This window comes from Typopeltis vanoorti, chromosome 15 (genome assembly GCF_054136105.1).
Source record: "Typopeltis vanoorti isolate ZY-2024b chromosome 15, IOZ_Tvanoo_1.0, whole genome shotgun sequence".
NCBI lineage: Eukaryota > Metazoa > Arthropoda > Arachnida > Uropygi > Thelyphonidae > Typopeltis > Typopeltis vanoorti.
Genome location: NC_143563.1, coordinates 95974884 through 95987492, shown reverse-complemented (window position 1 = coordinate 95987492; position 12609 = coordinate 95974884). Strand labels below are relative to the sequence as shown.

Here is a 12609-nt window from a genome sequence, read left to right as displayed (position 1 = left end):
CTGGTTTGAGTAAATGCATGCTTTTCTGTATTTATTTTCATCGTATCATTGTTTTCCTGTATGCTTATTCAATATAAAGTAGTAAATTTAACCTTTACTGAAAGGGATATTAACATACCTGTTACAGTAGAAATTTTTAGAGAGGAAATGATGAAATGGTCATAAAAATTGTTCAAGGTAAATCACAAACATGGATTCATAGAAAAGATAGAGAAAACTAATGCTGAAAAAGATATTATTCATACAAGCAATTTAGAACTACACTGCTTGGAAAGAAATCAACGGACAAACCTATGGGCAAGGTGAATCTTGCCATGTAACAAATCACGTGTTTGTAGCCAGTATAAATCGGAGGAATATGATGCTCCCAAGTCAGTGCAATTGCGTGCTGGTGAAATGAGTGTGAGAAGGGAACTGACGGAGTTTAAAAGATATAACGTTATGATAGAATGCCATGTTTCAGACCTATCAGTTCGCCAAAGTGTTAACAAATTGGTCCATCCCAAGTCAACGTTCAGTGATATCATGCTGAGATTGAAGTGGAGGGGAGTCAACTGCAAGTGCTATCCGCAGTGAAGACTCAAATTAAAACAAATACGTTACATCTATTTTATAATTCTTGATTAAAACGTGTTGTCTATTATTTAAATTATTGCTAGCTTTATCAGATTATCTCTGCTGCCGAATGCGCACCTTTCACGTCACCACGACATCAATGGAAACTACGAATCTGCTCTCAAATGACTCATATATTAAACTGAAATCCAACAATATCTGGTTGGGTTAATAAAGGTGGTTTGGTTTCTCATTCCAAGACTTCTTTTCCAAACAATTTCGATATAAGCACCACATTACGTAGTATATTTTGCGGTGTAATACATATAAAGAGCCTCCATAAGTCATTTGACCCTTTGGTTGGGAAAACAGCCTGGGTTCGAACCCTGTCTAGGACGCTAAGAACCTTTATCAGGGCTTTTCAGATCCGGACGGTGGCGGCAATGTTTGTCTTTCAGAAACTCTGGAAGGAAAAAACGTGACATCGGAATTTTCGGAAGAAAAAAAAATCAAAAAATCAGAAGGAATCTTGTATAATAAGTAAAGAGAAATTTGGAATCAAATTGATAAAATACGGATTTTTGTAGAATTGCATCACACCATCTATTCCATGACAACAAAAACTATCAATATAAGTTAGAATATGCTAACACAAAGGATGCATGACCACTTTCGCTGGTATGTACACATTACAAAATAAAATAGAATATAAAAAAAAAAAAAAACTTCACTAAAGCTTGGATGACCATTCGTTCATGTTGCCTGGATCTTCTGAAGAGGTGGAAATGGAGTTTGTTTGAGCTAAAGCTCTGCATTTTGATCACTGCTGAATTAATGTAGGCGTTAATAAAAATTAGGCGGATTAGGTGTACGCTTACACCTTTACCTCGACTTACTTTACTCTTGTAGAAATTGCCAATCTGGTGAGAATGATATTCATTCATCCCTGAGATAAAGGATTGTCTTAGATTTAAGATCCTTATGGTGGGATGATTAGGAATTTCTGAGAAAGAAGGCATTGATTTTCTGGTGCTTCAAGAAAGATCTCTTAGACTGAGATAAGGAGATGAGATCGTCATAACGTAGCAAATGGGCACGTAATAAAGGAAAAGTTTGCGTTTACCTCAGCTGAATTAGCAAATGATTTTCATTATCCGGTGTCACACCGTCAAGTATAAATTAGCATTGAAACCATGTTTGGTTTTCAGAGGAATGGGAGGGGGGGTTGCGGCTTATTTAGCCTTACCCTTCCATTGTATTACATCTAGCAACATTTCGTAGTAGATAAAAAATAGTCTCTGCAGACGTAAACTGAACCGAAGGAACTGCATTAAAAGAACGCCACATACTCATGACTGGCGAAAAATATATAAATAAATAAAAAAAAAACGAGCTATATACCTATGCTATATCATAATCATTATCAAAGTATCCTCAAGGAGTGTACAGGACACTCTAATAGTACTACATGAAAAATTTACATTATTACACACCATTTTGATTCTTGCATGTGAGAGATATAATAAACTCCAGTAACTCCAAATGACTTTTCAGGCTCCATTGCTGTTTTCTGTATACATGTCAGACATCCCACACAATCCGATGACTTCCATTTTAGCACTGTATGCGGACGATACGGCAATACTAACCAGATCTCTCAGACCCCACTTCGTTACCAGAAAGCTTCAAGAAAATCTTCTAAATCTGGAAAGTTGGTTCTCCAAGTGGAGATTTAATAGAAATAGCAAACTCAGCAACAGAATCAACCCCCTGAAAAGCTCAGCGGTTCTCTTCTCAAAAAGGCCAATGTCTCCTGCAGGAGATGTGTTACTATTCAATACTAAAATTCCCTGGCAGAAAGAAACAAATTACCTGGGTGTGATTCTCGACAAAAAGCTATCTTTCAACCAACATATCAAGTCTGCATGTGCAAAAGCATCTAAAGCCATAGCTCCGATCTACCCGCTAATTAATAGAAATAGCAAACTCAGCAACAGAATCAAATTGCAGCTATACCAGATGACGATTCGTCCTATAATCACCTATGCCTCTCCAGCCTGGAGCCACACCTCTAATACTAACATTATTAAGATACAGCGAGTGCAGAACAAGTGCTTGAGAATGATTTTGAACGCCCCGTGGTATGTTAGAAACAGCCAACTCCACAGAGACACAAATATTCCCTATATTCTCTCTTATCTACAATCCTTAGCTTCCAAATTTTTTCTAAAGACGTCCACACATCCCAACGATTTGGTTCAACAAGCTGCAGCATACCAGCCATTGGACATATTTAAATATAGAAGACCAAAAACTATATTAGCCTCCTATAGCGATACATAATCTCCATGCCCATTCAGGGCGAGCAAACTGCTCGTAAATTTTACCCTCACTGTAACCACGACAGATAGCGGGGAATATGAAAAGCATTTTGCTTCACCCTTAAAGAATAAATGTCAATTGTCATTTGTCAATGAGTTTTCAGGTGACACCATACTCTTGGAGGGTAATGGATGGCAATGCTATAGCAAATGAAGTTCTAACTGAGGCTCGGCTATTGCTGTTACACTCTTGCCATGATCAGAGCTTTAATAGCTCAATAGCACCTTATCCCTACACTGTCCTCTACAGATAATGGGAAGATGTAAAGCATTCTTGCTTCGCCCCTTTAAGCCAGTCCTTACAGGACTATAAGGAAATGAGTTTTCGAGGAATCAATCGACCGTGAGAAGCGGTGATTGATTCATTCAATCCAATACCCTTGGAGGATAATGGATTGCAATGCTGTAGCCAATGAAGTTCTAACTAGGGCTCGGCTATTGCTGTTACCCTCCTGCCATGATCAGAGCTTTAATAAAAATGAGTTTTCGAGGAATCAATCGACCGTGAGATGCGGTGATTGGTTCATTCAATCCAATACCCCTGGAGGGTAATGGATGGCAATGCTGTAGGCTGAAGTTCTAACTGAGGCTCGGCTATTACTGTTACCCTCCTGCCGTGATCAGAGCTTTAATAGCTCAATAACACCTTATCCCTACACTGTCCTCTACAGATAACTGGGAAGATGAAAAGCATTCTTGCTTCGCCCATTTAAGCTAGTCCTTTTAAGGACTTTAAGAAATGTTTAGCGAAGCCGGAGTGACCGTCAGATGCGGTGATTGGAATACCCTTGGAGGGTATGGACACCTTATCCCTACACTCTCCTCTACAGATACAGATAACGGGGAAGATAAAAAGCATTCTTGCTTAGTCCCTTTAAGCCAGTCCTTATAAATACTATATGAAATGTTTAGCAGAGTAGGAGGATGAAACCCTGGGAGGGTAATGGATGCTGTAGCAAATGAAGTTCTGACTGAGGCTCGGCTATTGCTGTTACCCTCCTGCCATGATCAGAGATTTAATAGCTCAAACTTTATCCCTACACTGTCCTCTACAGATAACGGGGAATATGAAAAGCATTCTTGCTTGCCCCTTTAAGCTAGTCCTTATAAGATATGTTTAGGGAAAAAAAAAAAAAAATTTAACTTTGGTTCTAAATTTTAGGTCAGAAGGTGACCGAGAGTAATAGATGGCAATGCTGTAGCCAATGAAGTTTTAACTGAGGCTCGGCTATTGCCGTTACCAGAGGTTATAGCTAAATAACACCCACCCATATTCTTCGATCAGATGAAGGGATAAAGAGTCAAGGACTCAATCCATCTCCCACAAAAGAAAAAAAAAAGTTTAGCTTTGTTTTAAAAGTTGTGTATAGTACTTTCGCTTTATGTTTAAGTTGTGTAATTTTACTTATTTTTTTAAATTAATTTTTGCACAGATATTTGTTTATGATCAGAAGAAAATAATTGACTCCATTACTAAAAAAAAAAAAAAGAAAAAAAAAGGGAAATTCTTGGCATGCTACATAGTTAAGAACAACGGCAGGAGACTTGGTATAAATAGACAACATATTGCCAAGCACAGAATTTCAGTGATAACCACTGAAACCCGCAAACTACTTTCATAGGATATTTTTCTTAAAATATGTCTTTAAGCCATTTATGTTGAACATTTTGCATGCACTTACTTTCGAAGATTGCTATGCTAATAAGGAAATGCTTTTCATGTCTCTTACGGCTTATCACCAAGCATCTTCACAACCAGCCATTCGATAACATCAACAGACGACTTCATTACGACCTGACCTTGGTATCCCAAACAAAAATTACAGTTCCCCGGAAGTGAATATTGATTGCCTTATATCGCATCATGGTAGAACTAACATTCTAAATTACTTTCAACTTTTATTTTATTAAGAACTTATCATGCTATCGAAGGTATTATCATATTTCACATATATAAGAGATAAATGCGCGTGCGCGTGTGTGTGTATATATATTTTTACTGTATTTTATATTTTGTCATATTCATTTTGGGTATAAAATTATAATATTCAAAATGTTCGAGAATTTCATTACGCAAAATTCATACCTTATTTAAAAAATGTCGTTTTTTTTTATGATTATAACTTCTCGTTTTGATGTCAAAATAGTAGTCAAAATGTTGGTGTCCATGAGAATAAGAACATAAAAAACCACAATAAAAATCACTCGTTCAATTTCTGTAGCATATATTTCATAATACATTGCAAGTAATTTTCCACTTTTCTTTCATAAATATCAACTTATAATAAAAAAAATTAGTACTGTTTTAAATAATATTCAGTTTATTTAATTTTGTTTAATAATTAATTATTATTTTTATATATTTCTCATAATCAGTGTATTATCACTAATACATAACATACATATTATAACATATTATAAATACAATCATTATGTATTTTATTTTTCAGATTTTATTCTAATACACACTTCGGAATATATCATCACTGGAACTTCTAATTGATTTATAGAGGTAGAGAGAAAAAGATAAGAGAGAACATCAACTAAGAGGTACATTTAGTAAGTAGCAAAAAAGAGTAAATTTGAGTTTACCATGATTAACTGAAGAAAATATTCTAGTTTTAAATTATTCACATACAACTTCACAGTTTACTGTATTGAGCAGTACTCATTTTTATTTTTGGTCAAAACGTCAATAGTCACAGTAATTAAGATAGTGATTTCCTTGTTCTAATAATCAAAAGAAGTTAGAACTCTACTCTTGTTCCTCATTCTCAACATTAGTCCCTCTATCGAAGTCAAACTTTCATTATTATTATTATGAAAAATTTAAGAAACGAGTACTTATATCATGTATTTATATATGTGCGTATACGTAATTATACAAAGTTTTATACCACTTAAAAAAAGCATCCACAAGCGCATTCTGGGCATAAAATAAATTTTTTATGTTTTTATTTATTAATTAATTTTTAATTATTTTATATAGAAATATGATATCTATATAAATCTTAAAAAGTAACAAATTTACTAGTCTTAAAGAAAAGCTAGTAAAGAAAAAATTTCAATAATATACTTTAAAAAAAAAAGAATTTATATATAGAATTATTATAGATGCATTGTCATTTGTTTGGTTCAAATACCTTTATATAATAAATGCGTAACGGTAATTTTTGTTTAAAGATTATAAATCTTACCTGTTTTATCTGTAAGATCAGGATGAACTTCTTTAAAAGCAAGCAACAAAATTGTGGAAATTCGTTCACTTAAAATTAGACCGAGGTGTCTCGAAATTTATATCAGTCATCTGAGGTCAACTAAATGAAGTGATGGAATGCTGGCTGCAGATGAAAGAATGATAAAGCCCATCTGAAACATTCATGGAAAAAAGTAAGGGTATTATCTCAATAAACATAAAATACGAAAGTTAAATTAAGATAGTTAATTTAAATATTGATCTATGAGAAATTAAAATCAGCACAAATTGATTGTTAATTACTGACTTTAAGCATTTACATTGGAAATCAATAATTATATATATTTAGTTATTTATTTCTATGCCTATTTGCGTACTTGTATGTAAATAGGAAAATGCATGGCAGTTTACTGTTGGATCAACAGATGGAGCTAACGGGTGTCCGCTGTATTTTTATACCCCCCCCGCCCTAAAAAAAAGAGACATCTAAAGTTCAAATCCCATAATCTTATATATAATGTTTTCCATTCATTGGGGATGGCTAGATCGGGATAGTAGATGATTTTTACCTCCCAGTGTGAGGCTGTTGTCCTGCTTATTAGAGGACTGATGTGGCTGAAACGTTATGTTTGATTTCTAGAGTAGGGTTTTCAGAATATATAATCCTTAATCTACCTACGATACTAATGCGCTTTGGCTAAAAATGCAATCATTGAACCTTAAATATTAAGAATACAGAGATTTCGCTAACCATTTTTCTTTGTATCGTGTGTATAATTTCTTTATTAAGTTTTGTTTTTAAAAGTGCAAAACGTTCTAAGAATGAAAAATAGCATTTATTTTTAATTAGTTCATTGGACATTTAATACTAATTTATTATCTATTATTTCTTGCTTTCTCTGGGTATTTAGATTTGTGAACTTGTTTCGATTCTATCTAGAAATAAAGAACCCCAAGGCGAGTTTATTTTAATCAAACTGTTTGCTAACTTTAGTTCATTGAGGTGATATTTAGGCAAAGCTTTTCACCCACGAGTACATTAAAAGTTAGTAGAAATCTTGCATAAAAATTGAATTTAAAATATTTTAGCTAACTTATGTGAAGATACTATTTCGAATGATATATTGTAATGAGAAGGTGACTTTCAAAACTCTTCATCTGAAATGTAAACAGTCGTTTTTTGTTTGTTTTATGTTTTTCAAAATGCATACGAGTCAAATTACAAGGGACAAAAAAGTAATCTTTAACAATAAAACATATATAACTAGTCATATTGTAATAGCAAAGTATCTGTTATAATTAAAAAAAAAAATACCTATCACTACCCTAGGGATGATAGGTATCATTCTTATCAAGAGTCAAGTATGATATTTCAAACTGTGAAGTAACACGGAAACTTTCGATATCCAATAAATTTTTTGACAGAACATCCTAAATCATCTAAATAAACATTTACCATCAATGTTTACATTTATACAACAAAAGGGAATCATTCTCTCCTAGTATCCATTCAGTAAATATTTATTAATTATAAATATATGGGGATCTGAGTAACCCAACTGCAAATCAAGTTACTCGATTCTATGGACATAAATTGCTTGAACTGATTAAATTAAAACTCTTTTCAACTTCAGCTATATTTACAGACTTGGAAAGTATGTTTTAATCAGCATCGACATAAAACAACTCATCTTTTTTGAGCTTCTTATCTAGAGTTTCCATCAAATCTCCGAGATACTGACAGAACAAACAGTATAACGTTTCTTCTGGTCACGGGTCACAATATTAATTAATCAAGATATAGTTCGTTCTCTTAAAAAAGTTTCGTTCTCTTAAAAAAGAGCGAACTAATGACGCAGTTCCGAAATAAAATGGAAGAATTGTGTGAGCTGTCCTTATAAGGACTGGCTTAAAGGGGCGAAGCAAGAATGCTTTTCATCTTTCCTTATCTGTAAAGGACAGTGTAGGGATAAGGTGTTATTGGGCTATTAAAGCTCTGATCATGGCAGGAGGGTAACAGCAATAGCCGAGCCTCAGTTAGAACTTCACTGGCTACAGCATTGCCATCCATTACCTTCCCAGAGTTTCTAGATCTGTGTGAGCAGTTCTTAAAAGAACTGGGAGATGGGCAGAGTCCTTGACTCTTTATCCCGTCATCTGAATGAAGAAGATCTGTGTGGATGGTGTGTTATTGAGCTAAAGGCTCTAGTCATGGCTGGGTAACGGCAATAGCCGAGCCTCAGTTAAAACTTCATTGTTACCCTGGAAGTCCTAAAAAGGACTTAGCATTCATTCCCTGCTTCCTGTGTGTGTGAGCAGATCCTTATAAGGACTGGCTTAAAGGGGCGAAGCAAGAATGTTTTTCATCTTCCCCGTTATCTGTAGAGGACAAAAAAAAAAAAAAAAAAAATGTAGAGGACAGTGTAGGGATAAGTTGTTATTGAGCTATTAAAGCTCTGATCATGGCAAGAGGATAAGAGCAATAGCCGAGCCTCAGTTAAAACCTCATTGGCTACAGCATAGCCATCCATTACCCTCCAAGGGTATATACCCTATAAGCGTGTGTGAGCAGTCCTTATAGTCCTTATAAGGACTGGCTTAAAGGGGCGAAGCAAGAATGCTTTTCATTTTCCCCGTTATCTGTAGAGGACAGTGTAAGGTGTTATTGAGCTATTTAAGCTCTGATCATGGCAGGAGGGTAACAGCAATAGCCGAGCCTCAGTTAGAACTTCATTGGCTACAGCATTGCCATCCATTACTCTCCAAGGGTATTGGATTGAATGAATCAATCACCGCATCCTTGTGTGTGAGCAGAGTGAATAAAAAACATAAATCAACAATTTCTATAAAAATAAATTAGAGGTGTGGGAAAGAGTAAGATAAATTATTCGATGAAAAAGCTAGCAATTCCAATTGCTACAATATAATATAAATTTTGGCCATTTTTGACACGAAAATGAAGCATAAGTAATTTTTTTTAAATGTACATTATAATTATTTGATACTTCACATTATGAATAAGATCAGTTAAAATTATCAAGTACATACTTCATGGAATACGAACTGATAATGTAGCATTCACTAGACTCTGTGTACACTGCAATTTATCATCTTTATGAGCAGTCTAAGTGAGAGGTAAAGGTGCGCACAAGTTAACTTAATGTAAGCGTTGCTCTACTTAACTTGTTCACCAGGCTTACGCAACAAGTTCAAAGGTGAAACATTACTTAGTTATTTAAGCAGTGGTTTCACCTCACTGCTCATTTTGCTATCCTTCTTAGTAAATTTACACGCATTTTTATTGAATAAAAATATAAAAAGGCATATTATTACCCGAAAAATAAGGAAATGTCCTATTTAAGAATAAACAAAACTATGTATGTCTAAATATGAATCGGATTTTATTTTTTTTTGAAGAGTGAAATGGTCAACCGATTCCCCCCCCTGCATTAATTAGCAAATGCTATTGCACTTAATTTTAAACTTTTTCTTATTTTCTCTTTTTTTTTCCTTAACCGATAGGAACATAAACGATGTAAATAAAAACCACTCCATCTTTTCAGCAAGGAGCAGCGAGTATTAGAAGATGGAGCTGAATAGTCTCCTCTGGACATTAAATTACCTCTGAAAAGACAGAAGAAAATAGCTACTTAAGCTTCTATAGACTTACTTGCAACCCCTTGATTCATAAAATGTCCGGTGGGCAAACCGAAGATGACAGGTGATGGATTCTATCCCTGAGGCTTCGTCCGTGCCACTTAATCTTTCGTTTTTTCTCGACTTCCACTTTCTAACTCTTTCAAACGAATTCGATCGGTGCCAAGCAACATCTCAGTCACTCATCGCCTTCTCCTGCTCCATCACAACTCGGACAGAAAGTGGGACACTTTGGGCCACACCAACAGTAAGTACACACACGCACACACACACACACACATAGGCCTACGTTTATATTACGGCCTAGTGCAACAGCCGAATGGGTGCCTTCGACGACGCTGAACGACGCTCGTAAAAGTTGCGTCTTCCGCATTCGCTAGCCGACCATTACTTTTGAGCCAAATATGCAGATATAGCATACAGCGTTTGTTTTCATTTGGCGCCGAAGCCTTTCCGTCGTCGTAAAAATCGTCGAAGGTTAGAGCGGACACCAAATTATCGTCCGTCCGCATATTTAATTTACTCGCGATCGAATCATTATTCATTGCAGCTCCTCTACAGGAGAGAATAAGAAATAAAAAAAAGGAAACTTGAGAAATGTAAGAAGCTCTTCAAGACTTTATATTCTACTCATATTTCTTCACTTACTTAAAGACACCTGATGCCCGGAATTTGTGATTTCTTTTAGAGTAAGTTGACAGCTTCTTGTAGAGGAGGAGGAGGAGGAGACGATAGATTTCTGTTGTAAGAACAACACTTTTAACGTTTAAGTTAAAAGGTCCATTTATTTCACATCGCTGTCAAGGAATTTTTTTCACGATCACTGCCGCCATTTTGAATATTGAACTCTTTCACATTGTAGGTTCCCTTTAATTTTTTTTTCTTATTAAAGAAAATAATGTTTTTAATTCAACGTTATATTTGTTATTTAAAATATACGTTGAAGCAAATAATGCATAAGATGCAGTGTTATACTGTCGCAAAATGTGTTATAGCTGATTTATTTGTAGAAGAAAAAAACCAAAAACCTTTTTAGCATCAGATAATATTTCTCTCATCACCATACAAGCAAACCAATGAAAATATAAGAAATATGCAACACTGATAAAAATAAAATATAATAAAGATAAGTCACACAGCATAAGTCATGCAACTAAAAAACAATAGAATAAAGGTTTGATACAATGTAATAATAACTACAAAAAAAGTTAGTTCCAAAATGCAGAAATAAAAAAAAAATATCCACATATAGCTTAAAATAAATCAAACTAAATCGATTCCACCATTCCTATCTGCCCAATCTTTTATTTTTTTATTTATTTATTTAATCTAGTCTTATCAGCGCTTGTTCTGGAATAAAAATCACCAACTGCTTTCTTACGCCATCAGTAGACTATTAATTTGAAACTACTAGCACATCACATAACATAAGACGATATTTATTTAGTGGAAACATCTGTCTGTAATTATATTTGTGCTATAGTAAGATAACGACCACACACGAAGTAGACTGTTGCAGCGTGTTCTGATGTGACCACACCAGCTATAGGGGCTGGATGTGCATCTGCAGTATGGGATAGGACTTGTAGCGTCAAAGTATTTACAGTTAGATTAGATTTTTTTTTAAATCATTCTAGTCTGCTTCATCATAAAGTGAGAATACTGTCAAATGTTTGTCCTACTCCGATGTTTATTAGTAATGTGTTTAAGGAAAAAGACAAAGCTGAGTGTTATAATTCGTGTTAGTAATCACTTAACATGTTCAATGGCTTAATTAGTTGGCCCTGGCTAGGATGGGAAGAATAGACAAAACATACCGCGCTCATAGCCTTACTTGTTTGTTTTCATAGACCGGATTCGAACTAAGGTCTTTCTAGCCTGGGTCAACTAATTAAGCCACCGAACATGTTAAGTGATTACTAGCACGAATTATAACAGTCAGCTTTGAAGTTCAAAAGTGGATCGCGATCCACTAGATCCTGGAGGGGACTGAAACCTTTCAGATCTCCAGCAGTGAGATGGGTTTTGGTGCACTCGACCAAGATCCCCCACTACGTGCTTAATAATGGTCTCTTTATCCCCGTCCATTTCACGGTGATATTTTTTTCTTAAAAACATTTATTTAGTCAAAATGTTAAACTTTATTGGTTGTAATTGTAGATTATTTGTTCAATAATAAGATAGATGGAGCTGTTTATACTCCGTCAGATATTCTTATGAAGCAGCAGTGTTGGTTGCTATTTCGTGTTGCCAATGGCTCTTGAATGCAATGAGTTCTGCACATGAACACCATATGCATTGTAATTCGTTGAATTTGAATTATTTTCATACCAATATTGAAGACAACATGGAGTACTCTTTAATTAGGAGCTAAAATATTCAGCAAAGCCATCGTTAATTTTTTTTTTTTGTCGCGAATTGAATCTAGACTGAGACCCTTTCGTAGATTCCGGTCGCGACAATGACCTTCAACGCTGGAGATATTTAAACTGAGATATTAGCATATCTCAGACAAAGTAATTTTAAAAAAAAATGAAAACTTGGGTTTTTCCTCTTTTAAAAGAAACACGGATGCCTAAAAAATGATTCTTAACTTAAAGAATTATTGAGATTCTCAGAAACTCAGTAATTTTATCAAAAATTTGTGAGTTGAAACTTTGCATAGTATTACAAAACTGTTTTATTTTAAGGAAAACTGAATTAAGTTAAAAACTCATTTACAAAATTCGATACGATAGATTTGAGGAATGAAAAGGAAATAATATATTTGATATGGTTATATATATATTATTCAATTTAATAACCATCAGGCCGGTTTGA

General features: G+C 34.6%; 1 long non-coding RNA gene across 1 annotated transcript in view; it reads right to left on the bottom strand.

The window, feature by feature from the left end:
• The window catches only part of LOC150099001 (uncharacterized), a 41468-nt gene extending 31405 nt beyond the window's left edge, over positions 1–10063 (bottom strand). Inside the window, exons 1-2 of the long non-coding RNA XR_016549487.1 lie at positions 9803–10063; positions 6134–6305 (exon numbers count right to left, since the gene is read on the bottom strand). This is a non-coding gene — a long non-coding RNA (uncharacterized LOC150099001). The remainder of the gene's footprint in view (positions 1–6133; positions 6306–9802) is intronic.
• Positions 10064–12609: the final 2546 nt, after the last annotated feature.